Source organism: Macaca mulatta, chromosome 10 (genome assembly GCF_049350105.2).
Source record: "Macaca mulatta isolate MMU2019108-1 chromosome 10, T2T-MMU8v2.0, whole genome shotgun sequence".
In the NCBI taxonomy this organism is placed as follows: domain Eukaryota; kingdom Metazoa; phylum Chordata; class Mammalia; order Primates; family Cercopithecidae; genus Macaca; species Macaca mulatta.
The window spans coordinates 69,383,036-69,408,218 of NC_133415.1; the positions used below are offsets into that span (position 1 = coordinate 69,383,036).

A 25,183-nucleotide genomic window follows, 5' to 3' on the forward strand; every position below is an offset into this window, starting at 1 on the left:
TTTCTGTTTCTTACACTCACAAGAGCAGTCAGTTTTAATTACTGGCAAAAATATTTAGTTATTTAATAGAACCAGAATAACGTATTTTTATTAATGCTACAATTTATTTCCCATTTATATGCAAGCTAAGCACTTTATATACATTATTGCTTTAATTCATATAATAATCTTATCAGTTACATATTATTATTACCATGTTATAGATGACTAACTAAAGCTTAAGGAAGTTTTGGATTTAAAAAAAAAAATTTTATCCATCTACACCTCCAGGCATCCATCTATCCATTCATTTACCTACCCAGGACATTCATTCAACAAATATTTAGAAAATACTAGGTTTCAGGCACTGTGGCATGAGCTGAGGCTGCAGCTGTGAACAAAGGACAGTCACCAGAGGTGCCTTGTCATCTCACAATCAGGTCTGCATATGCCAAGTAACAAGCTAAACCACATGACTATCTAACATGCCAACACTGGTATAACCTATTAAAACACTGAATACTCCTTTCTTTTTTCTTTTCTTTTAAGGAAGAGTACATTATGAATGCTATGACACAAAGTAATATAAAATACTTTAACATCTCTATTTATAAATTTAAATTTGTGAATGCTCCCAGAGCTCATCAGGGTTATCTTAATTTCAAATAGACCAAATGAATCAAACTTTTTACAGTGTTTTCACAAAATTTCAGTGTCATTTGCATTAGTAAACAAAAATGCCAGGCATGCATTATCACACTAGCTGGCAATGACATGAGCTTTGAATTGTGAATAGGCCTCAGGGTTACAATCTGCCATATGACCACTGTGTAACAGTTACCACATCACTCAGCCACCAAGTTCTCAGCATTGCACTGACATAACAATAACGTTAAGAGACTGCAATTAACTTTTAACCTACTTTTTGTTTTAAAACCCAGCGGAGGCTCCAGAATTTCCATACAGAAGAATGGATGGAGGAGGATATGACACTGGGGCAGGAACGGCACTTCGAAAGCAAAGCTAAGGGAATTGTGTAAAGTGGCATTTGCATCTAAAACATGCAAGTTGGTTGGGTGTGGTGGCTCATGCCTGTAATCCCAGCACTTTGGGAGGCTGAGGAAGGTGGATCACGAGGTCAGGAGATCGAGACCATCCTGGCTAACACGGGGAACCCCATCTCTACTAAAAATACTAAAAGATTAGCCAGGCATGGTGGCGGGCGCCTGTAGTCCCAGCTACTCAGGAGGCTGAAGCAAGAGAATGGCGTGAACTCGGGAAGCAGAGCTTGCAGTGAGCTGAGAGAGCGCCACTGCACTCTAGCCTGGGCGACAGAGCGAGACACCGTCTCAAAATAAATAAATAAATAAATAAATAAAAATAAATAAATAAATTAGGCCACTTAATAACTATATAATGGCCTCTAGGTGTTCAAGTGAAAGGAGGAGTTGCATATCTCTCACTTTACACGAAAAGTTAGAAATAATTAAGCCTAGTGAGGAAGGCACATCAAAAGCTAAGAGAGGCCAAAAGTTAGGCCTCTTGCACCAAATAGTTACCCATGATGCGAATGCGAAGGAAAAGTTCCCGAAGGAAATTATAAGTGCTATTCCAGTGAACACAGAAATGATAAGAAAGTGAAACAGCCCTTTACTGCTGATATAGAGAAAGTTTGAGTGGTCCGGATAGAAGATCAAAGCTTCCTCAACATTCATTTAAGCCAAAGCCTAATCCAGAGCAAGACCCTAACTTTCTTCTATTTTACGAAGTCTGAGAATGGTGAGGAAGCTGGAAGAGAAAAGTTGGAAGCTAGCAGAGGTTGGTTCATGAGGATTAAGGAAAGAAGCTGTCTCCATAACACAAAAGTAAACAGTGAAGCAGCGAGTACTGATGCAGCAAGTTATCCAGAAGATCTAGCTAAAACAATTAATAAAGGTGTCTACGCTAAGTAACAGACTTTCAATGTAGACAAAACAGCCTTCTATTGGAAGAAGATACCATCTAGGACTTTCATAGGTAGAGGGAAGAAGTCAATGCCTGGCTTCAAGGCTTCAGTGAACAGGCTGACTCTCTTGTTACAGGGTAATGCAGCTGGTGATTTTAGATTGAAGCCAGTGCCCATTGATCATTCCAAAACTCCTTGGTTCCTTAAGAACTATGTTAAATCTACTCTACCTATGCTTTATAAATGGAGCAACAAAGTCTGGATGATAGCACATTTGCTTACAGCATGGTTTAATGAATATTTTAAGCCCACTGTTGAGAACTACTGCTCAGAAAAAAAAGATTTTTTTCAAGACATTAACTGCTCATTTACAATGCACTCAGTCACCCAAGAGCTCTGATGAAGATGCACAAAGAGGTTAACATTGTTTTCTTGCGTGCTAACATAACGTCCGTTCTGTAGCCCACCAATCAAGGAGCAATTTTGACTTTCAAGTCTTATTATTTAAAAAATACATTTTGTAAGCCCATAGCTGCCATAGATAATGATTACACCAATGGATCTGGGCAAAGGACACTGAAAACCTTCCGGAAAGGATTTACCATTCTAGATACCATTAGGAACATTTGTGATTCATGGAAGGAGATCCAAACATCAACAGCAACAGGAGTTTGGAAGAAGTTGATTTCAGCCCTTACAGATGACTTTGACAGCTTCAACACTTCAGTAGAGGAAGTCTGCAGATGTGGTGGAAACAGCACGATAACTGGAGCCTGACTATGTGAAACCTAAATACGTGACTGAATCACTGCAATCTTGTGATAAAACTTGAGACAATGAAGAGTTGCTTCTTATGGATGAGTAAAGAAAATAGTTTTTTGAGATGCAAACTATACCTGGTGAAGATGCTATGAACAATGTTGAAATGACAAGAAAGGATTTAGAATATTACATAAACTTAGTTGATAAAGCAGTGGCAGGGTTTGAGAGAACCGACTCAAATTTTGAAAGAAGTTCTACTGTGAGTAAAATGTTATGAAACAGCATTGCATGCTACAGATAAATCTTTCATAAAAGGAAGAGTCAATCCATGTATCCAACTTCATTGTTTTATTTTAAGGAATTGCCGCATCCTTCCCAGCATTCAGCAACCACCACCCTGATCAGTCAGCAGCTGTCAACAGTGAGGCAAGAGCCCCCACCTGCAAAGATTACAACTTGTTGAAGGCTCAGATGATTGCTAGCATTTTTTTAGCAATATTTTTAAATTAAGGTATTTACATTGTATTTTTAGACATGATGCTATTATACACCTAATAGACTATAGTAGAATATAAACATAACTTCCATATGCACTGGGAAACCCAAAAAAAATGCATAACTTACTTTATTGCTGTTTACTTTATTTCAGTGGTCTGGAACCAAACCCACACTATCTCTGAGGTGTGCCTGTATTAGATAATTTGGGGTAGATTGGAGGACTGGTGGAGATTATGGGGTGACAGTGGCCCTACTTCTGAGCACTCTTTGACCTTGCCACCTGTCTCTCCCAGTAGACTATAAAGCTCCTCAGGGATAGAAAACTAGATTTATATAGGTCTGCATCCTCGGAAACTTAGGGTTCATGAACTTAGGGAAAAAAATATCCTTTTCACTAATCTCTGAGTGAATCTTCCCATTTCCTTCACTTGTGAATGAGGAAACAAAGCAAAGCAGTTTCAGGAAAACTTGTGACTAAGTCAACAGTAGAAATCACAGATATTTTCCTATTAGATTCCAGTTGCTACAGAAATTTCAATATTTCACTTACACCCATCAGTACTTGAGAAATGCAGTGATTTTTTGACCTGTTTGTCAGTTGTTGTTATTTAATGTGTTAATGTGTTAATATAAAAGCACATGAATTAGTCTTCACATTTTTCAAAATCATGATCTGTAGATTTCCATAAAACTGATTTCCTAAGTAAGTTTTTGCACTTTATTATATGCCTGTAAAATATTCTGGAAAGGGGTCCACAGGTAATCCCTAAGTAGCAAAAAAGTAAACAACAACAAACATTTTAAACCCCTACTATAGAGGTGGAATAAAAAGAAAGGGAGGAGGAGTTGAGAATGATTTATAATTCTACTGGTGTGGCGGTTCGCTTGCTTGAGAGAGTGACAAAAAATATCCCCTACCCTGAGCTTGTTAAAAAAAAAAAAAAAAAATGTGTTCCCCATTAGACTTACTCGAGGTATCCTTGTGCAATACTTTGTGAGTGTTGATTTGTCTAAGTGGTCCTGAAACTTAAGAAGTTAAATCAAGGGGGAATTTGAGTGATACCTCAGTAAATCTTACTTTTGATGGTGTAGAGTTGCTGTTGGCTAAAGGGCTGTGAACTGCAAGATAATTAGAGAAGCCTGTAGACTTTTATTGAATGATGGCTATTCTGTAATCAGCTTCTGAAGGAGGAAAAATGGTGGCAAAATTCTCACTGAATTGTGTATGTGCATGTGTATCCTGATGGCAATTGAACTAAACCACAGTCCTGTCTGGCCACAGACAGAGTGGATTGGAGGGCTGATGGAGATTATGGGGTGATTATTAATTAAAATAATTTCCCTAGCCACAGGAATTTACTAGAACCTTCTAGGAGAGTTGAATAAATAATAATAAACATTTCAGAACATACCAAAATTGATTGGAGTACATGAAATTAGGAATGGAATGAGTGAACGGGGAGAGTTGAAGAAGGTGCCTAGATCTTAATGATGTGCTAACTTCTTTAAAAGATAAAAAACTCTATATATTAAATAAAATTAAGCTTACTCATAACAGGAAAACAAGAAAGGAGAGGGTTACCTTAGACTATACTAAAATGCAACAGCTTACACTTATAAATTCTTCTACCTCAGTCAGGAACCCCAGGGCACTTTGTTGCTGCCAAGATTTAACTATGAATACCACTGTTGAACAAGATATCCAGTTTCCCTGTACCAAACTGTGAGGCTGGATATAAATTAGGTATGTATATATTCTTTTACCAACACAATGCCTACTATGTGCTGCTAACCTAAGAAATTAACATATATTCACTCATTTAATTCTTTTTTTGAGACAGAGTCTTGCTCTGTCGCCCCGGCTGGAGTGTTGTGGCGTGATCTTGGCTCACTGCAACCTCCGCCTCTTGGGTTCAAGTGATTCTCCTGCCTCGGCCTCCCGAGTAACTGGGACTACAGGCATGTGCCACCACCCCCAGCTAATTTTTTGTATTTTTAGTAAAGATGGGATTTCACCATGTTAGCCAGGATGGTCTCGATCTCCTGACCTCCTGATCCACCTGCTACGGCCTCACAAAGTGCTGGGATTACAGGAGTGAGCCACCTCACCCAGCCTCACTCATTTAATTCTTATAACAACCTGACGGAGTAAATATGATTTTTATTATCCTCATTATATAGATGAGGAAACTGAGCAAATGAGAGGGTAAGAAATTTGTTCAAGGTCACATGAATCCTGGCAGATCAGGCTTAGGGCTGGTCCATCTTCTGAGTCCATGCTCTCAATGACTAAGCTGAACTCTCTCTATATAAATAATCCTGTCGAGGCCTATCTCTAGAGTGGCCTCAATTGGAGTTACCAACAAGAACAACTGAAAATTATAACTTGAAGTAGACTAGATAGCAGCAGAAAAAAAAGAAAAAAAAATTCCAGGACTGTTTAAAATGCATTCTTTTCATTCTCATAGTCATAACTGAGAGAAATTCTGAAATGTCTAATGTATTTCCCAGTATCTTTTGTAAGTATGAAATGTAATAATATTTTAAAAAATCATCTGATACCATAAAAATGATCACTGAAAGATTTAGACGGTGGCTCATGATAGAGATAATTCAACTTAAAATATAACAATAATTAAACTACCAGTTTAAAAAATCCCATTATAGATTTCTAATGATGTACTGCCCTCTACATCAACACAAAGAGGAATTGAGCTACTTTTTCTTCCCATTTTGCCTTTTATTATAGAAAAAAACCCAGAAAGAAAAAAATCATAATTCAGACTTCAGAAATGAAATTACAGAAAATCACAACTGGAAAAAAAGTTGTTCCCTGACTTCCAAAATCCTGACAGAAGCTTGACAGGAAACATTTTTTGGAAGTCAACTATCTAAAATGTTGCTTATTCATGATGTTGCCAGAGAATACTGAGAGGGAAATGAGATTGCAATCTCTCCTTGTCCAGCTGTCAAAGAAGATAGCAAATTTTTCTTCCACCGAAGATACAAAATTTGGGGGGGAAAAAAAATTCACACTGTTGGAAAACCACACGTCACCTCAGTGGGTTTGAACAATATTTAAAACTGGATGTAATGTGACAGCAACCACCTGGACACCAATTCAAAAATCACAAAGGTTATTGCTGTAGTACGATATGAGCAACAGGGAATTGGCAAATCATAATGAAGAAGACAGTCTACGCAGGTAAAACTATACAGAAGGCACGATTCGGCTTCAGGGTGTCAGGGAACACAGAGATACTATGCAAGGTGAGACCTTACAAGCCTGAGATGTATTTTTCATTTAGCATTCACTTTAATATTTTACCCAGCATTCATCTCAACAAAACTACTAATGAGGCAGTTTAATGATAAAAAATCAATGACCTGGTATGATGGCCAACTTGTACATGGGTTATATATCTTTAATGGTTAACTGGAACACCAACTAGTATCTGAAGAACATCTTTAAGTGGCAACTAATATCCATCATTAGAGTGGATTTTTTCTTCTTCGTAAAGCTGGAGACATATATACCAGTAGAGTCAACTCTTAGACACATGTAAATCAAGGCAAACTTCAAATCAGTATAGAAAGGCAGCTGCAAAAGTGTTTGATGGAATCTTTCTGAATCCCTATTCTTCTCCCACTTATTCTCTAAGGCCATTCCTTCCTCTCACCAGCTCCCTCTAGTCTCATTTTTTAGTAGGTATATTCGATTAACAAATCCCATCTTGTTTGTAGAGTATGAAAAACCATCTCAGGTCAGAGATTCTGTTCTTTTTATCTACTATCATTATTCTGCATTTCGGCTTTTGGGAGACTTTCTTATTTGAATTCCAGTCTTCATATGTGTTTTACCTTTCCACAATTCAGTGCCTTTATTTAAACAGACTCCATCAGTATCCGTTTTTGCTTCCGCTGGGTTCCCTTACCCTAATTTTGACCTTCTTCCCCAAATACAGCAGGAGCTATTTTATTTTTTCTATCTTGGACACAAGGGCACAGTCCCTTACATTAGTAGGTGCTCAAAATGTTGTTATAGATATGAAGTACGCTACATTGAGAACATACTAGAATATTTTGTGGCCATCCTCTTTTATTCTCGCAGAATATAAAGAAGGCTTTTGAGCACAGGTGCAGATCACACGAATGGTAGGAAGCGTGGGCAGCTAGTCAACCTGGTGATGAATCAAAGCAAAATCCCTGTGCATCATTTCATCTTCTAGAGGCGCCCATTTAGCTTTCCAGGATCACGCTTGTCTTTAGTGTCTCAACATTGCAGGTGTTTCTTTTGGAGTCCCTAAGAAAGGGACGGTCCTCAATCAGGGGTGTAAGCTTAAATGCTGTAGTGCCCTCCAGTGAAAGAAAGAAGAGAGGGAAGAAGGGAGAAGGGCAGGGAGGCAAGAGGCCAGGAGGAAGACAGAGAAGGACTGAGGAGGGGTCAGAGAGTGGAATAGGAGTTTAACTTCATTTCATTTTGCATGATAGAATTTGTTTCAGAAGTTCCTATTAGGCCAGAAATATTTGGGAGTGACATTGATATGGGGGATAGGAACTTCTGAAACAAATTCTATCATGAAAAATGAAATGAAGCTAAACTCCTATTCCACTCATTATCACATTAAAATGATCCATTTTCATAGAATTCTTATTCTTATAGATGACAAGCTCTGTGCAATATAATAAGCAATAGAATTACATCAAGTAAACATGAAGATAAATAAACCTTGAAAATAAATTGTGTGGTGTTTAAAAATTAATAAATGCTGTAGAGCAAAACATAAATAAATCAAATTCCACTTTTTGTATTGAACATTAGACTAATTTAGTTTATAAACATGTTCTTAAAATTTTGTATTCTGTCAAATTTGTCTCATATCATTGGGAAAATTCAGCATTTATTACCATTTGACATCACATCCTCACATTTTTATCCCAGTATTACATTAGAATGAATCGTATACTCTTGCCTCTGCTTTCATCTTCTTGATTTTTCAAAGGATGCTTGTACCCAACATGTAACATTCATTATTTGTCTAATAGTTGTTCAAAACTTCAACATAACTCGAGTACGATATAAGAGAGTTACATACATGAATACAGTATTGATCAAAATAAAGGATTGACTGAAAGATGGAAATAAGGTATTGTGTCTTTGTAAATGACAAATACATCAGGCAGAAAGTAACTGTTATAATCTATTAATAAATAAAAATTAATTGCCAGCACAATATACAATTTTCTGTTGCATTTTTTTACCTTTGTATTGCAAAGAAAGGCCTCTCATTTATGAACACTATTGTGTTGGGACATTCTTTTTGGGTAGAGATAATTCAATATCAATGAGCTTTATTTCCTTATGAGTATGATCAGTATTGCTGCTTTTCAGAAAGTTGGAAAATGGAGCATTTTAGTGACTTTTCTAGGTAAAAATCTGGCTCTGTCACCTTTGCGAGTGGGTATAGTGAAGGAACCTCTGACTCAAACCATGACAAATTGAGTGAAAGCACTGGGAAAAGTCAAGCAATAACTGAAATAACAACAACTGCCACAGGATAGTAATACTAGGACAATGCCAGAGTGCCTATCCAGGGGCCTCTGATCATGAGGAAAACGGAAATAACTCAACACTGATTGTATAACTGTGATATCTGCAATTTTAAATACCGTCTTTAGGATTTTCCTGGAGTTTCTTTCTGAGAACTATAGGGACACCACTCCTTGAAGACACAGGCCACACCACCTTCACCTCCATATCCTCATTGCACTCTGCACTCAATAAATATTCATCAGGGAACTGTGGGCTAAAATGCTAACCCCAGAGTTCTCCCTGGCAAGGAAGACTAGAACAAAAGTTCTCCCTGCAGATTGCCCAGACATGAAGGGATTGAGATTCAGGGTGTGACCTGAGTCTAAACTTTTTATTCTCTTCCTTGTAAGAATTATGCCCTGAGGGCATAGCTTCCTGTCTAGAGCTATTACACTCTGGCAAACATGTAATTTCAGACGAAAGAGAAAGAGCAGGTCCAGGGCTTTTACTTTCAAACATGCTATGCCTATTTTGGATATCTTAAAAATAAAAAGCCTTCAGTATTGAAAAACAGAGGTCTTTCCTATCATCCTATGCCCCACAACATTTACAGACTTACAGGCAATTCATGTAAAACTCTCTCAGAAGTCCTGATTTGCCCAAATTCTCTGAACAGTTCTGCTGACAGGACCATATAGGAAAATAAACTCCAGTTGGGCGGGGGGCGTAAGAAGGAAAGAGCCAAAATTGTGACCAAATGTTAGGCATGAAAAATAGTCACAAAGTTTATGAACAATATGTGATGAGAGAAGCACATGGAAAGAAGGAGGAATATACAAATCAATGTGAAAACAGCAAATTACTTCCAGTGATGGCCTTTACAAAATTCACTTGAGAAATACTTATTAAATGGCTACTCTGGCAAAACACTGTGAAGAAATTTAACAACAGACAAGGCATCATCTTTGCTCATTCAGTGTCCATCGTCCAAAGGGATGACAAGCTCATGGACAAGTGTAACTCAAGCTGGTAACGTGGCAGACGTTACTCAGAAATGCGAGAGGGAAATGTCCTACTTCAGGCCACATCTCAGATGAATCTTGAAAGGTGAGTAGACTTTTGAAAGGCAAGGTGGGAAAAGGCATGTCAGAAGTGGGGGTGTGGGGGGTTGTGGGAAATGGCACACCCAGGGGGCTGTAAACAGAGCAATGCACGTGGACCCAAAGGGTCAGGTGAGGACGGCATCAGAAATAAGGCTACAAAATAAATCAAGGCCAGGCTGAGTTTATATTTAACCTCAGATGAAATAAGGAGTCAAACAATGTGTCTATGCAGGAAAATTAGATGGCCAAGGTAGTGTTTTAGGAATATTAACCTGGTGGTTATAAGAGAGAATGCCATAGGGGAATACTAACACGAGGTGGCCGGTTAGGAGGCTACAATGATACCCCAGTCTTTAAATTAAAAGGGCCTGAGGTGGTTTCAGTGGGCTTATGTGTCTGGTGATGTTTTAAGTATGTGAAAACTCAAGAGGGAGGTTGGTTGAGGACAGGATGTGGGAGAGAAGGAAGCGAGAGTCAGAGATGGCTGCCAAGGGAAGCCTTGATAACTGGGATGATGGTGACTCTACAAGGAGAATTCGGAGCCAAGAGGAGTTGCTACCTCAGGAAAAAAGATGATGAATTTGGTTTTTATAAGTTTATTTGAATTTAGTTTATGTGAAGGCAGCCCATCCAGGTGGCAATATACAGCAGGTAACTTTACATGCAACACTAGTTGGAGAAAGAGGGACTTTATACTTATCACCAAAGCAGAGTAGTTTAGTGAAATTGTTTTTCTCATTGGCTTCAATTTCCTCTGAAGAAGATTAAATATGAATAAAGATTACCAGAGTAAGCTGAATGGTGGCCCCCAAAGATACCCCCGCAACCTGTAAATGTTACCATCTATGGAAAAAGGGTCTTAGCAAATGAGATTAAGGATTCTGAGATGGGAAAATTATCCTAGATTATCCAGATGGGCTTAAAATGAATCACAAATGTTTTTAGAAAAGACATATGGGGAAATTCAACCCAGACAAATAAGGGGAGGGCAACGTGACCACAGAGGCAGAGACTGGAGTGATGCAGCCACAGGCCAAGGAAGGCGAGTGGCCACTAGGAGCGGGAAGAGAAAGAGAAAGGTTCCTCTCCAGGGCCTCTGCAGGAATGCAGCAGAGCTAGCCCCACTTCTGGACTTCCACACAGTGACAGTGATTTCAGACTTCTGGCCTCCAGAACAGTGAGAGAAAAAATTTCAGTTGTTTCGGATCACCAGATTTGTGGTAGTTTGTTACAGCAGCCACAGGAAACTAACACAATTTCAAATAATTTCTATCACTTAAATGAGAACTTTCAATATATGCATAAATGGTGATAATCAAGATAATGTTTTTTTAATTCAAAGAATTTCTTGTATTTTACATGAAAATATTATCAAAAGAGATCATTTTTTGTCATAAAGTTCTTCGGAGTTACAGAAGCCATGTTTCAAAAACATCTCAAATTATTTAATTTTGTTTACTATACTTTTAAAGAAACATCTCTGTATCAGACACCAAAAACTTTTAACTACCTACTACCTTCCACTTTCTGGACTAAATAAGGAATATCACAAATTAACAATAGCAAGTTGGTATTGAGATACTATCAATAATAATATAAAAACAGCAAAAATAAAAACCACAAATGTAGGAAAGGGGCTCAGTGGAGAAAAGAACCCTTATCATTATGTACTTAAGAAAATAGAATAACATACTTCTTAAATATTATGTTTGCTGCATGAATTACAAATATATTGACAATTTCCTGTATCTACCATATTTTACAAATTTGTTTTTACCTATCCAATCATATAACCAAAGAGTTCCATAAAGAAAACAGGTTTTCACATTGTAAGTTCTTAAATATTTCATTACATGTTTCTAACTTTTAACCTTGACATATAATATTTAAATTAAATTCTAAATATCTTAAGAGAAAATGAAGAACTGATTTTTGCCAGAATTATTCCTTATGCAGTCATATTTAGAATGTCCACCCTTAATGGAAAGAGAAGCATCATCATTCACACTACAGTAAGCTTATTTTCTCTCCTAAGTCTCCTTAGACTAATATAATCGATATTCTTTATAGCCAAATTACTTCACCTTAAAAAAAAAAAAAAAAAAAAAGCATGCAAAAAGACCTCTGAATCTCAGGGAATAGCTAGTTTGAAAATTCAAATGTTATTTTAATAAAATACAAAATGAATACCACACTTATTTTTAAAACAACTGAAATTTTTGCTTATTCAGATGGCTATTGTCTAAGACTCCAACTGGCATGCTCATTGCAGTAGCATATGTGCTGAAGTTACAACACCACAGCAAAGATTGTCAATGGCATGCAACTTCAAAAAGATTCTGTCAAAAGATAAAATTACAACAAATTTAAAGATATAATTTTTTTTCTTTTTTTTTTTTTTGAGATGGAGTCTCGCTCTGTCCCCCAGGCTGCAGTGCAGTGGCGCAATCTCGGCTCACTGCAACCTCCGCTCCCAGGTTCACGCCATTCTCCTGCCTCAGCCTCCTGAGTAGCTGAGACTACGGGCGCCTGCCATCACGTCCGGCTAATTTTTTTGTTTGTATTTTTAGTAGAGATGGGGTTTCACCGTGTTAGCCAGGATGGTCTGGATCTCCCGACCTCGTGATCTGCCCACCTCGGCCTCCCAAAGTGCTGGGATTACAGGTGTGAGCCACCGCACCTGGCCCTGTTTTTCTTAAATTTAAAGACCTAATAGGCTTTTATTGAATTCTAAAGTCAGGCAACATCTCATTCCAGAAAACAGAATGAGTGTTCTAATGAACTGAGCAGGAGTATGGCTTTATAGGCAGAAAAGGGATAAGAAAAAGCAGAAACAGTGAACGAAAGAGAATTGGTTGTTTCAAAGTTACTTTCCTTATAGAATTAAAACAGAGAGGACTTCCTTATCATGCCAGCTCAGGTAAACTGGGCCCCTTCTGATTGGTTGCTGTAAATCTCCTGTCTTTTGAAAAACTGGCTTGTTTCAAAGTTCAGTTTGATTATGTGGCACAGGGATTCCATTCTGGTTTTGTCTGGTCTGTTGGGCCTAGTGCTGGAACTCGGTCCGAAGCAATGAACTCTTGTAAATTTCATTTAACAATCCCATATATTCTTTTAAAAAATAGTAAAAATTTAAAAAATAAGACAAATAGAAATGTACTGCTAATTCCAAACTGCTTAGCAAGGTGGACAAATCACAGCTGTTACAGACACACAAAAATAATTCTGTAAGTGAATTACATTCTTGTTAAGTGGCAAAATGTAAAAAACAAAAACAAAAACAAAAATAAAAAACAAAGAAACCAAAAATCTATACATCAGGGAAAGTGTTTAAAAGGGCTAGATTCAACGAAAGATCTATAGATCATCTCCTTGAAATGATATTCTAAGCATATTTCAAAAGGGATTAAATAATAAGTAACTCTTTCAAATGTAGATAACTATATTTTTTTAATTTAAATTTTGTTCACTTATCTTCTACAAATGCTTATAAATGCCTGAATGAATTTATTTTCTTGACAATGGGCATATTTTTAATCAAACACTAGGCATGCAGGCTGGTGAGAATCAATTAAAATCCCATTGTGTAAGAGTTCAATAATCTAGAAGGAAAGGCATTATAATTAGAAGTAATCTGCATATATAATTTATGTTGTTTGGAAAGCCTAAATCATTGCTAAGAGTTACATGAATTTTTAGAAAACAATTGCTAATTTTACTTCACTTCACTTTGATTTTTGAGTCTCTGAGGCCTACTTCTTAAAGCCTCAAACAAGTTTAGTTAAAATTATCTTCCTCTACTGTGCAACAAGTTTAAGCAGAAAAACAAAATGCTTTTCCTACTTCTCTTACAGTCTAAATTACAGAAATTGGTGTAGATGTTCTTAGGCTCTTTTATTCTTGGCTGCCTATGAAGAATTTCGCTTGCTTTTTCTCCGTTCTTACCCAAATCCCCCAATTGCATTCTGTAGCACATCAAATTGCTCCTGCCTGTTGTTTTACAAGCTCACACTGTTGAAACGCAAGGTAACAGGGTGGTTAAGAGGGTTGGCTCAAAAGCCAAACTGTGGAGACGCTAAGCCTTGTCATGCCACTTTACAGCCAGGAAATCTCAGACAAGTTACTTAGCTTTCCCTTGCCTCTGTTTTCTTATCTATCAAGAGAAGATAATAATAGTACCAATTCATGGGGTTATCATGAATCTTGAAAGGGGACGGATGGATGGATAGATAGATAGATAGATAGATAGATAGATAGATAGATAGATAGAACTTAGCACATAATAGGATATGAGTTAGCTAATGCTCTGATAGTTCTGTGTATATTTCTCTTTAAGACAGAGAAATGGAGATAAATCTCAGTATTTTTGAGTTGAAAATTAGAAAAATTAAGATTGACCAGGAAATAAAAAGAGACTGGGGTTCTTTATGATAGAAAAAGGGCTTGGCTAGAGAGAGAACACCCAGTCTCCAAAGCTCATTGACAGTACATTTTGTAGTGTAATCCTTCCCTGCATCTGTGCAGATGTTATACCATTAGAAAACTTGGAGAGAAGGAGTCAGGGAAGAAAAGATGAAATCAGTCACTCAGGACTTGGGAAAGCCGCCTTTCCTACAGCTTCACAATCATTACATGCAACTGAAATACTCTACACATTTATTATTCACTTCAGGTACAAAGAATTTTTAAAAGCATTTAACATCCTCCCAAATAAGTAAATATTGCAACTCATGAAATTGTCTCAGATTACTAAAGCTGTCATCTGTTGATTTTAATGTTTAAAGGGTTATTTTCAAAAAAAGAAGTACAATAGCTAATTCTCACAAATCAAGAGATTATGTGTTGTATTTTGAATTACATTTGAGGGAGTTTTCCATTTTTGTTTAAAATCTGATTTATTTAATGGAGAAGTAGAAATATTCTTCAAGGGGTGAGAAAGAATTAAATGCATTTCTTACTTAACTGACCTGGAACCAATTACATCCTAATACATGTTCTATCATGTTACATTGGTTCAAAAACAGCACTTAAAAATAAACACACACACACACACATGCACACACACACACACAAGTCCTCCAGGACATGCAGGACTTGCCTTTGGGAGCACCTGTTTGAGGGAAGTGACAAGTGGTATGCCTATTTTCCTATAGCCGTGATGCATATGGCATCTTAGGAAGGCTTTTTTAGTGCTACTTTTGTCAAAGATAATAATAAATATAATGTGTCTAATTCTGGTCCTGAGAACTAAATGGGAACATAGAAAACATCACCAAAGTTCCAAAGAAATTCACAATTAAATCAACGAGGAAAGATTACGGAAACTTAGATTATTTATCTTGGGTAAGAGACCACACTAAATAATATCCTCTAATTCAAGATTCCTACAGAGGATGGTGAACATGAACAGTTCTTGTCACTATCTTTGGAGCTGGAATTGTCTTCGGCTTCATTCTCTTCCCACTGTATATCTGCTCCTGGAATGAGATCATCCATGGCTTCTACTGTCTGTATGATATGGTCCCTAAACCAGATCTCCCTATCCACATAGCCAATTGTCTTAGGACATCTCAAAATGTCTGAACTAGAAATAGAAAATTAAAAGTCATATCTCAGCCTTTCTGCAATACTCTCCCTACGTACAAACACACTTACCACCATTACCTTCACCCTCACCATATATTTCAGAGAATGGCATTTCTATCTCCTAATCCAAACAAGGTATCTTCAACCACTCTACATTTCCAAATCCAGTCCATCATCCACATTTATTAATTCAAATTCCTTCAAATACCAGGATTCCATTATTTTATTTTCTTCATGTCCTCTGCCACTACATGATTTCCAGCCATCATTTCTTAGCTAGATTGCAGCAAGGAACTCCTAACTGGTCTCCTCTCTAATCCATTCTCTCTACATCCACTAGACTAGAGTAATAAATCCAAAATGAAAAGCTGACTATATCATTCCCCTGCCTGAAGTTACTCCACGGATGCCAACAGCTCTCTGCACCCCACACTAATATCTGCCACACCCCTTGGTCTGATCCTAAAGAAGTGTTTTCTTTTCTCTAAACCTGTTCTTTTTACCTCACACTGTTTCCCACTCTTTGAACATATTTCATTCTTTATCTACATATTTTCTACTTATCTTAAAGGTTCAGGTCAGATAGTGCTTTTGGGAAACCTTACACATTCTTCTCTGTGTTGCTCTGCTCAACAAGCTAAATTAGTTATCCCATGTCTGCATCCCCATATTATGTTCTATTAATTATAGTGTATTTTAATTGTCTATTGATTTAGCTGCTTTTCCCTTTTGTCCATCAGATCCTTAAGGTCAGGAGTCTTGCATTTTTTGCCATTGAATCCAGAATGCCTGGCACACTGCCTCAGATATGAGAAGCACTCTTTAATTGTTCAATAAATAGAATGAATAAAGGACATAGATTGTAAGAATCAAGACACACAAAGGGGGTGCTTGGAAATGTTTTTGGGTGCACTAATTCAGAAAACATATTAACGTTACTGAAATGTTTTTAAATTAAATTGTATTTTGATATTGGGGACAAAGTTCTAAGTTTTCCTCCCGTCCAAACAGGCTCTGAGGCAGAGATTTGTCATGCAGGAAGTTTATTGAGGAGTATCCCCAGGAACAATGCCTGTAAGGTAGTGAGAGAAAGGGGACTGAACTGAAGGAGAAGGTGAACTACAAGGCACTTACAACACAGACCTCAGTTGATCCGAATGGGACCTCTGAACCTGAGATGACCCTTCACAATGGGCTCTCATCAAGGCAGTAGGGTTGGGCTTCTGTGCTCCTACGTCGCCCAGTCATAAGACGCAGGTTACTGTCAGGGAGGAACCACGGCCTTGGTGAGACAGCTACTTTCAGCAGAGGCCAATTCCCATTGAGAGAATTAGTTTTGAATCATCATCAGGCAGCACTTACTAGCAACTGAGGCTTTGGATGTCTCATTTCTGAAGGGGATATCTACGTGGTACACGCAGCACCCATTTTAGTTCACCCCTCAGGTCACTCAGATCCACTTAGTTCATATAATAAGTTAGTAAATTCTCACTCTCTGGGAGCAGGTCCTCGAGGATTCTAGATTATCTCTTTTCCTGTAGAAATTTACAAGAGGAAAGTTAGTGGGACAAACTATAGCTCCCAAGGCAGGTGGTCTCAAGGTCACAACTGATATTCATTGTCTCCATTCTCTACACATGCCTTACCAAGACTTGCCACTTACTTACTGCAGATAAGTCTGATAAACATTATGTCTTCAAATAACAGACCAATGTGATATTCAGTAGAATGTTCAGACAGTCCAGGTTCCTTAAGAGTCCAAGACAGAAAACATAGCCCTAGGACAAGACTGTAAGTTTGTATTGTTATCTAATTAAGTGAATGTAAATGGCTTCTGTTCCTCCTCCCTGATAAGATGAGAAGAAATGGATTTGCCAGATCAATGGCTGCCAACCATGTACTTGAAGCCTGGTTGAGTTTGTGACAGCCTTCTTTCATTCACTAGAATTTATCTGTTTTTTGCCGGGGTCAGACTTATGCTCATCACCATTTCCTTTGCTATTAGAGAGTCCAGTTCTGTAACAGCATCTTTTCAGTGAACCTTGGACAACAGAGGATGGCTACCAGTGGCTTTTCAGGGATGATAATGCTCCTCTCACTAATATTTTTATTATCTGTCTGGCTCCAGGTCCTCTAGAATATGACCAGTTAGTTTTTCAGCCCTCTGTATACCAAGACAATTTCTCTGAGCCTTTTGATTAGTTCATCCACTGTCTGCTACAGTAAAATTCTGGCATTTCTATTTCTTATAGAATTGGTCATCATTTTTACCAAGCTTTCAATAATCATTTTAGCAATATGTTAACACCATCTCCCAAAGTCCTTGCCAGGGTATTAAATTCTGTATCATGAGCAAGTCATCCCATGTTCATAAATTCTCCCTTATTCAACTTTCTGTTCCAACCACTTTGAACCAGCACCCTCTGGATCCAGTCCAACATATATGCTTCCAATTATATGGCTCTTTGAGCTTCCTTCCCACAGCTGTCCCAGTATATTCTTGGTCATGTTATGTTGGAAATTGACCATAGATATTAGCTTGATGGGTTCGAGGTTGATTGAGAAAAAATAAATAAATAAACTGTGATTCAGTTGTAACACAGGTCTCAGCCAAACTTACAGAGAGCTTTAGCATTAAGACAGTCTTTGGGAGTTTTCCCCATCAAGACAAGGGGTTGTGGCTTTGTACTATCTATGTTGTTGAGTCACTGGATATGAACTAGCCCCTGGGAGGCAGGCATTACCTTGGAGAGGGCAGCTTCCTTCACCAGCAGTCAAGTCCAGCAGAGGGACTTAGCTGTGAGTCATCAGCAGACAACACTTCCAGTAGGTGAGGAAATAGTGCCTCAGTTCTGAAAGGGAGATCTGGGTGCCCACCAGGGCATCTACCATAGAAAATATGCCAATAAGACAAAAATTAGGAGGCAAACCTTACAAACTCTGCCATTACCTCTTCTCTGGCACCTCTGAGGGGATAAACAACTCTGGTATATTGGTTGTCATTTCATGTGGTCAACATTTTTAGGAGAGTAAATAAATGGATTGTGAGATTTGTTCTTCTTGCAAAGACTTAGGTGATCACAAGAAGTGAAATGTTTGGTAGAAAATAATGGTGCCTCAAGGGTAGACCTAAGTACTTTAGTCCTTGGATCCTAGAAAGCTAGACTCTGAAAACTTCTGGCCCCTCAGAAGTTTCTGGAAGTTTTTATTCCCTATGATAGTACAATAAGCTCAAACTCTAAAAATTCTTTTGTGTCTTGGACTTAAACATTAGATTTCTTTGGTACAAGTTTCTTTCATTTGCATAGCAAACAAATCTATCCTATGTTCCCATGTCCTGGTGATTTTAAAATGTAATGCTGTACATGTATATGACTGCGCACAGCATTTTTTTTAAAGGTGTGCGATCATAGAAAAGCAAATGACCAAAGCTGCCCACTCACATCTCAGACACCCCTTGACCTACTTAACAGACTTCTGAGAAAGTGCATATGGACTTCTTTCTCTTCACGTCATGGGATATAAAACTAAAGGCATGTATAGAGATTATTTCGAGAAAATTATTTGAGTTTCTAATATCTTTATTATCCAGTGGAAATATAGAGGCTTGTTAACTCAAGAATACATTAAAAATGATGAAAATGTTAAATAAAATAATGTAATACAATACAATTATCTCATTGTATTTATAAAATATTTTCCAAAGATTTTACCTTCTTTGAGCTCTTCCAGAGCCTATTAGGTAAGCTGGAATTATTTTACACACATTCCTATATATGGAAACTGAGGCAAATGTTAAATTATTTTGTTAAAACTCACACAACTAATGAGAAATCCTCCCAAGGCCTGACTGTGGTCTTTTTGCATCAAAGTCAATATTGCTTAGCTGCACCAGGTAGTCATGTATAAACATGGTATATACTTGACCTTCAAAAAAATAGCTTGTTTTTATGTACCTAGAAACACATTTCCCAACAGAGAATCGACAAAACAAGTAAAAATTAATTTGGGTTGGGGTTTTAACTTTTTGTAAATGCAAAACACAGCCACAGATCAGAATCTCTCCTCTAGAGGATACCTCACTTGTTTTCATCCTTGAAGCAAACACTGTGGGAAAATTAGAAAGAGCTGGTTCAGCTGATTTAAAGTTATCTTAGCAACAACATTTCCCATGTTGTGCTGAGCAGAAAATTCCTGAAGTTTCAAATTTTGCATGATGTTAGACTTTCCTGAAACATAGGGCTGTATGAGGTTTTAAAGAATTGATTGATACTTTTAAAGTTAGAGCAATTTCCATTTTTTAAAAAGGAGATCATTTCCTATCTTTTTTATCTTGAAGAGATCCTCTTCATAATGATGATTACCCTAGCTACTGAGTATTTTCTCCAGGCAAAAAAGGCACTTGAGCAGCACATCTGTAAACTTATCTCAACCCCACAGTCCACGTGGAGGCTGACTTCAAAGCAGAGAGAAGCTCTAATAAGAATGAAACACAACACACTAATAATACTTCTTAATAACAGCACCTAACAATTATACAACGCTTTGCACTTTCAAAGCATTTTACAATCATTAATTAGTTTATCCACACAACATCCCTATGACTTATGCCAGTATTATTATCCTCATTTTTAAAATAAGGAAACTAAGATCTAAAGTGATTAAGTGCCTTGCCCAAGGTCACATAATGAATCAGTAGTAGGATCTGTACTTGATTTCATAACTCTGTCTAATTTTCAGGACTGATAGAGAATGTGAAATCTTTGAGGTCCACAAATCATCTGCTTGGAATACAAACCTACTGTTCTCCCACTTGTCAATAATACCCTCCTTTCTTCATTGATTTCTATAAAACAAAAGCTAAGAAATTAAGAATCTGCCCTTTAAAATATGTAAGTATATAATAAACTCATTTAAATTAAATAAAAAGTAAAAAGGAAAGCCAGTGTGTCTGAAAATCATGTGCTCTCCACTATCCTGTCATTAGGAGAAATGTATTTGTGATGGATCCCTAAATTATGTTTTCTGTCTAGCAGAAAAGAAAATTGATAGCCCTACCACATCCTGCAGCTATAATTAATATAGACTGCTCCTTGTTCCCAAATATGACTTCTCACTAACACCAGCACCCCTACCACTAATCAAGTGAACCAATCAAAGGAGCCTACATAAATGTTTTCTCCCTATGATAGTGAAAAATCGCCTCTGGGCTCATTGAATTTGAGGATATATAAATCTAGATAAACAAAAGAAAGCTTTTTTTTTTTAACTTTTGGAAATTTATCCTAATATGTTCCCTATCAGAATTGGTTAGAATAACCTAGGATTATGTTCCAGACCAAAGAACATTCAAATCTCAATGACATAATACAAATCTATTATTTCTTGCTCATAGTACGCATCCATCTTAGGTTGGTGGGAGCAATCTGCTCCACTTTTTCTTCACTCAAAAACCCAGACTGACAGAGCCATAAACATATGGATCACTTGGACAGGAGGAAAGAATATTCCAAATTGCACACTAGATTTTGAAGCTTCAACATAGAAGTGGCACTTCATCCTTACTCACACTTCACTGGCCAATAGCGAATTCAAATGGGCATCAAAGTGCAATCCTACCATGTATAGGGAAGAGGAGAACCAGAATAGATGGGAATCCCAAATAATGACTACTCACCTTTCTGGTCACCAAATATTTGACACATTCCTCTTCCAGCCTACTTGCTGTCTCAAAGTGACAAATGTTAGGGCCACATAGACTTTTAGACAAAGATATGTGTTAAAAGCCAGATCATAATTTGCTATCTTCCCTCACCCATGATGGCCACTAGCAACATTTCAAACGGTGGAGGTTCTATTGGCTGAATAAGCATGAAGCAGCATAAAGCTCTTATCTAATCAATAGTGGAATCATAGCATGAACAAGAAACAACCTTTTGTTGTTGATTTAAGCTCTGAGATTCTGCAGTTGTTTGTTATTGCAGACTAAGCTGGCCAGTCATCTTACAAGGTAGTGTGGATTGATAACAGCCATATTTCACTCACAAAAGTCAGATGAAAAACCTCATTATCAATAAGCTCCTAAAAGGAAGGGGAAAATAGGGAGTGCAAATGGGTGACAAAATTGGCCTTGATGTCCATTATGCCTAGTTATCTCTATACTCCTTTTTTTCTTTTCTCTCCCTTCCCCTCCATCCCTCCCTTCTTTCCTTCCTTTCTTCCCTCCTTTCTTCTTTCCTTCCTTCCCTCTTTCCCTCGTTTCCTCCTTCCTTCCTCCCCTCCCTCCTTCCTTCTTTCCCTCCACTCTCCCCTCCCCTTCCCTCCCTCCCTCCCTCCCTCCTTTCCTTCTTCCCCTCCCTTCCCCTCCCCCTCCTTCTTTCCTTCCCTCCTTTCCTCCTTCCTTCCTCCCCCCTCCTTCCTTCCCTCCCTTGCTCCCTCCCTTCCTTCCTTTTCTTGCTCTTTCTTTCTTCTTCTACTGAAGAAAAACACCAAAGTCTCCTGCAAGCAGCCTAGTTAGAGGGAGGTTTGGAATCAGAGATGACTCTAGAGTCATGGTATAATTTTAACATAATTCACGGATAAAAAATTCAAGAACAAAGGCTCCCGAGACAAAAATACTTGCATGGCACTGATCACCTAGAAACCACCTTGTTACTTTCTGAAGAAGCAAGCAAATGAAATAATGATATCTTTACATAGTAATATGCATTGCTTTTTTCCAATCCCTTGGATTTTTATGGCTATGATCATTATTTTAAGGGCTTATCATTTATTACATCTCTATGATACACTTAGCACTTTACATGTACCTGTTATTTCATATTTTATACAAGAAGTATTTTTTAAATTAAATTTACAAGTGAGAAAACTAAGGTTCCAAGGATTTGAATAGTTTTGCCAGGACAGGCAGCTAATGAGCAGCTGAGCCAATAAAGACATTCCATTTGGGTGGCACTAAAGCCCATAGAATTTCTTGGGTATCTCATTGTCTCCTTTTCAGAGGCTCTGTTATTTACCATATGAATATATTCACACTGGTTTCAAACTTTCAGCAAAGTTTCTCTCAAATTTCTGTGGTTGCAGAAATCTGGGACTCACTGTGACATGTGAGAAGAGCTGCATGGTGCAAGTCTTCAGTACCCCATGCTGAAGCCCCATGATGCCACTTTGTTTCAGAGGAGCTTGTCAAGTTCCAGATTCACCTCCAGGGAGGAACCCTGTGAGTTATACCACATGCCACTGACTGCCCATTCCCAATATAGCAGCTAACACAGATTGAGTGGCAACAATATACTAGGTATCATTTTAACTACTTTTCACAAGTTAACCCGGGTAATCCTCACAGCAATCCTAAGAAACATTTTTCTATAATTATCTCTAACACAGGAGAATTGAGAGGTGGGTACTTTGTTGAAGATTACACAGCAGAAATTTGAACACAGGCAGTTCTTTTCCAAACCATCTGTACTTGACCATTCTACTATGCTGCCTTTCAAAACACACAAACAAAAGAGGTAAGGTATTATTAGGTGGTGGAAAAAACACTGTCTTAAGAGGAAGGCAACTGCTACTTTGAATTCCTTTTTCCCTTAGCTCTGCTCATCAATTCATCCATTCAGTAAATGAGCGGATAGGGCCTTCTAAGTACCAGGCATTATTTTAGGTGCTTGGGATACACTGATGAAAAGAAAAAAAAAAATCATGGGGATTGGAGGGCAGGTGTGGACCGCAGACCATTAAAGTGAGCTTTGGTTAAATCATTCAGTTACTCAGGTTGCTAGCTGCTTTATGACTAGTCAGGATGACATCCTTCTTTCCCTAAAAGAAGAGAGATTGAAGAAACCTTCCTTTGTTACTCCCTTCAGTTCCAAGACTCTGAAGTCTAGTTCTGTACAAATTATCACCTGCACAAATAACCACCAAAGCATTCCTCTCCCCTCTTTCATGATTGTGAGGCTTTGCCTGAAGGAATTTGGAAACGGTGCTCTCTAACATCATCTATAAGGGCTCAGGGTTTCGGTAACAAGCAGAATTCAAATTTGGCAGAGTCTCATAGTATCTTGACTCTTACTGAGTAAGGAAAGTAGCATTAAAAAATAGAAGTACTTGAGCGAGCTAGTTCTTTTAAAAGGAGAACTAGTTCTTAAAAGTAGTTATATATTACCCTTTCATTTGATTTCTAATACTCTAATGATGAATAAGCATCTGTGAAGCAACCTAGAGGAGTTTTGTATATGGTTTCTTAGTCTGCAGATAAAAGAACATTTCTTGCAGAAAAACAGAGGAGAGTGGCACACATCTATCTTTCCTACTACATACAGAATGGTTTGTGTTTACCCATAGATCAGGCATAGAATCATATTCACCACTGAGACAGCAGAATATGTTTTAAAGACACAGAGAAGGGTAAAGTCTCAAATGTAAGCTCATCACTGATACTGGAGGCAGGCAAGTGATGAAGTATCACAGTGAGTCATTACTCCAAGAGGTTTCTTATAAACATTAACCAACAAAGGAGGAAAGATTGGCCACTTGGAAGCACACACTAATGACTTAGGATGAAACATAAATCATTTCAAAGAACTGTGTTGAATCTGAGAGTTAAAAGCGAGAAAGAGAGAAACAAGCAAGAAGAGTGGGTTGTCACCCAAACCAAGGTTGAGTTCTAATCATAGCTGAGAGAGTGCTGCAACTGAGGATGTCAAACAAGGCAGTTCAGGTAATAGGACTGAATGATATATGACTAGGAAGTTTCCAACAAATTTGATTTATCCTCCTTGAGAAATATTTGGGGACTGTAACCTAGATAAACTCTAAATTGAAATTTCTTTGCAAAGCAATAAAATTGAGACTCTCAAGTGTCTATACCTCAATTACTTTCTCCCAAGGTTTTAGAATCAAAAGAGAGATTGTACACAGTTCTGTGACTTCACAAAGTGACTAGCTGGGAACTCATGGTATTATGGGACAGCTTATTTTGAAATAGGGCTCATTTAAGCTGTTCTTAAATGAAACACCCTAGACGTTAAGATGAAGTACGAAAAGTTCTTTCATAATGAAAAATTATGGGATGTTCAGTTCATTCATCTCATTTTTGTGAGAGACAGGAGAAAAAAGAAATTATAACAATATTAAGGCATACAATGTTCCACAGCTGAGTCCCCTAGAAGGCAGTATTTATATCATTCCAGGACCTCCTTCCAAGGTTAAGACGCTGCAAATATCACTTAATTTTCCACTCTGTTCAAATCCTGAAAATACTGGCCCTCAAAATTCAATTACTGAGGGTGACCTTACACTTAACGTCATTTCCAGGGACTCAGAAGCCCACTTGCTCAAAATAATATTATTCACCAAAATTCATTTAAAGAGAATTTGGGATGGCTGGGTCATATGGTACATCTAGTTCTAGATCCTTGAGGAATTGCCATACTGTTTTCCATAATGGTTGAACTAGTTTACAATCCCACCAACAGTGTAAAAGTGTTCCTATTTCTCCACATCCTCTCCAGCACCTGTTGTTTCCTGACTTTTTAATGATCGCCATTCTAACTGGTGTGAGATGGTATCTCATCGTGGTTTTGATTTGCATTTCTCTGATGACTCAGCCATCCCATTACTGGGTATATACCCAAAGGATTATAAATCATGCTGCTATAAAGACACATGCACACGTATGTTTACTGCAGCACTATTCACAATAGCAAAGACTTGGAATCAACCCAAATGTCCATCAGTGACAGACTGGATTAAGAAAATGTGGCACATATACACCAT

General features: G+C 37.7%; 1 protein-coding gene and 1 long non-coding RNA gene across 5 annotated transcripts in view; both read right to left on the minus strand.

Annotated features, from left to right (window-relative positions):
- The window catches only part of MACROD2 (mono-ADP ribosylhydrolase 2), a 2,066,868-nt gene that overhangs the window by 1,417,800 nt on the left and 623,885 nt on the right, over positions 1-25,183 (minus strand). The gene's annotated exons all lie outside the window — the stretch shown is intronic.
- Positions 15,130-19,396, minus strand: LOC144332244 (uncharacterized). The gene is made up of 4 exons (XR_013400145.1): positions 19,226-19,396; positions 18,151-18,291; positions 16,899-16,941; positions 15,130-15,399 (listed from the first exon to the last, which is right to left on the minus strand). It is a non-coding gene; the product is annotated as an uncharacterized LOC144332244 (long non-coding RNA).